This window comes from Bison bison, unplaced genomic scaffold (assembly GCF_000754665.1).
Source record: "Bison bison bison isolate TAMUID 2011002044 unplaced genomic scaffold, Bison_UMD1.0 scf7180017864338, whole genome shotgun sequence".
NCBI classification, from domain to species: Eukaryota; Metazoa; Chordata; class Mammalia; order Artiodactyla; family Bovidae; genus Bison; species Bison bison.
Genome location: NW_011494910.1, coordinates 288,155 through 291,333, shown reverse-complemented (window position 1 = coordinate 291,333; position 3,179 = coordinate 288,155). Strand labels below are relative to the sequence as shown.

General features: G+C 38.5%; 1 pseudogene; it reads right to left on the bottom strand.

The window, feature by feature from the left end:
- Positions 1–1,043: 1,043 nt before the first annotated feature.
- On the bottom strand, positions 1,044–1,975 carry LOC104998848 (annotated as a pseudogene).
- Between the last annotated feature and the right edge of the window lie 1,204 nt (positions 1,976–3,179).

The following is a 3,179-nucleotide window of genomic DNA, read 5'->3' as shown; positions in this document are numbered from 1 at the left end:
GCTCAACTGGTAAAGAATCTGCATGCAATGCGGGATACATGGGTTTGATCCCTGGGTTGGGATGATTCCCTGGAGAAGGGAAAGGCTACCCACTCCAGTATTCTGGCCTGGAGAATTCTATGGACAAGTCCATGGGGTCACAAAGAATCGGACACGACTGAGCAACTTTCACTTTCACTTTCTTTAGTTGAGAAGGATACAGACATTTTATTCAGGGGGAAAAAAAAAGAACTGATAATGTTTTTGATGTCTTCATAGGCAGAATAATTGCTTGAAATGCATGTTAGGCAGGTACTCACCATGCTTCCTTTTTGTATGTAAAATTTTCTAAGATCTGGTCTACAATTTTTAAGTCTCTGGTGGACTCTATCACTGGAGAAGGAAATGGCAGCCCACTCCAGTATTCTTGCCTGGGAAATTCCATGTATAGAGGATCCATGACTCACAGCTCTAAAGCAAGGACAGCTCCAGGTGATCTGAGATGTGCCACATTGTTAACACCTCACACCATTGCCACCACTTGTTTGTCAAAGCCTCTGCACAGCAAAGGAAATGATCAACAGAAAGAAGAGGCAGCAGAGTGGGAGGAAATATTTGCAATGCATGTATCTGATAAAGTAAGGGTCCTCAAATTCCAGGATTTAATGTCTGACAATCTAAGGCGGGTCTGATAATAAAAGTTTTGCAGCAAACTAAATGCCCAAACCCACTTAAAACATTTTAGGTGGATCAAACCAAAGAAGTAGGCTGCAAATTTTGAAATATGTTCAATTCTATTCTTATAAGTTGACAAGGCACAAAGATTGTTGTTCAGTCACTAAGTCACATTTGATACTTGTGACCCCATGGGTTGCAGCTCGTCAGGCTTCCCTGTCCTTCCCTATCTCCTGAAGTTTGCTCAGACTCATGTCCATTGAGTCAGGGATAAGTGAGTCAAAAAGACTCACTCCAAGGTACCCTCTTCTTGACTGTTCTTCCATTTCCAACACTGAGTCCACCATTTCACCCTTCTGCCAGCCTCTGATTTGGGACTTAGAGTCCCACTAGGACAATATTTTGGAGCTCACCACTTTTCTGAGAGCTTCTTTCACATCCTTGTTCCTCAGACTATAGATCAGGGGGTTCAGCATGGGGATCACTGGGTGTAGAACACTGTGGCCACTCTGTCAATGCCCATGCTGGTGCCAGAGTGGGGCCGGCAATAAATGAAAAGGATTGTTCCCTGTAAGACAGCAATGGCAGCGAGGTGGGAGGCACAGGTGGAAAAGGCTTTCCACCTTCCCTCTGCTGAGTGCATCCTCAGGATGGTGATGGGAATAAACAGGTAAGAGATAAGGATGATCATGCTTCTGATGATCTCACTGAAAGTGGCCACAATGTATAGCACCAATTGATTCACAGTGACATCAGAGCAAGCAAGAGACAACAGAGGGGGAAGATCACAAAAGAAGTGGTTGATCACATTTGATCTGTAGGATGGGATCTGAAGAACTAAACACAAGTGAATCACAGAACATACAGTAACACTGAGATAGCAACAAGACACCAACTCCACGCAGAGATTTCAAAACACAGCGACCATGTAGAGCAATGGGTCAGAGATGGCCACAAAGTGGTCATAGGCCATCACTGCCAGCAGAATGACCTCAGTTACCACAAATGTGCAAAACTGGTGGAACTGTACAGCACATTCCAGGAAGGAAATTACTTTGTCTTCTTTTAAGATGTTAACTATCATCTTTGGTGTGCTGATCGTGGAGTAACAGGAATCCACAAAGGACAAGTGGCTGAGGAAAAAGTACATGGGGGTGTGGAGTCCAGAGCTGACCTGAATGAGAGCAATCATGCCCAGGTTTCCCCAAACTGTGACTCCATAGATGGAAAGAAACAGCAGGAAGAGGAAGACTCTGAGCTCAGGAGCATCTGAGAATCCAAGGATGAAGTCTGTCACAGCAGTGCAGTTTTCCTTGTCCATGTCCTCACTTTACTGTGGTTGCAGAAAAATATTAATAGTTATTCTTCATTGGATCACTCCCAATTAGCTACTAAAAAGGACATAAGAATAAATAAGATAGTCAACTTTTTTCAGCAAAGAAATAAAACATTGACATTTTGAAGATTAGGAAAAGTTCAGATATTGTAGCCCACAAATGCATAGAGCTCACATTTATATTCACAGATCACATGAAATAATTCACATCCATGAAAACCTGTGTGTTTATTTAAACTAGTTATACACAATTTGCAGCTTGGAACCAAATCATTAGAAAGACATCAAATGTTATTTAGTTAGCCATATTTGAAATTTAAATATTTTTTTATTTGTAGACTTTTTAATCAGTTATTGAAATACTGGGATCCCTGGGGATTTTTTTTAATACTACACAGGAAATTTCTTTCTTTCTTTTGATGAAATGAATAAAAGTATGCTTATTTAAGATTATTAACACACAAGCATCATGTTTTTATTATTAACCTTTAAATGGAAAAGTGAATTTTATACTCTATTTTAGCATGTTTTTTCTATACAATTAGCCTAGTGATTTTTAAATTATGATATACAATGTTAGTCATTGTTCAGGGAATTGTTATTTAGGTCTAAACTTTCTGAACTGTGACTGAAGCCTTCTAATACCTATTTGACAAGTGAAATCACTACTTTAATATATTCAAGAAATAAAATTTGTGAATATTAAATTAACACAAGTTCTTATTGCCACATTGCACTATTATTTATGATAGGAGCTTAGAAATAAAATGTCAAAGAGCAGGGTAAAAGTTGAGCTACATGTAGATTATGGGAAACTATACAGCTTTCAGAAGAGCTTTCAAAGACCTGAAAAATGACGAAGGAAATGGCAAGTTAAAAATAGAAAGCCAGATCACAAAGATAGATACAATATATCTATACATAAGTCATAGTGCATATTTAATTCTCAAACCATCCAAGAAACATAAATATTTTTATCAATATTTTACTCCAATTGCTTTAAAAGTGCATTCAGAAATTTGTCTACTTTTTTTTTTTAATAAAGGAGAGATATATTAAAAGCCTTTGATATGTAGAAAATGCCAACAAAGGGTAAGACCATGCTTATTTATTCTCTCTCCTGATCCTAAGTAACAATAAAATGACTTAGTAGCACCTACTGCTTATTCCTGGAGGAAAGGAATCTGGA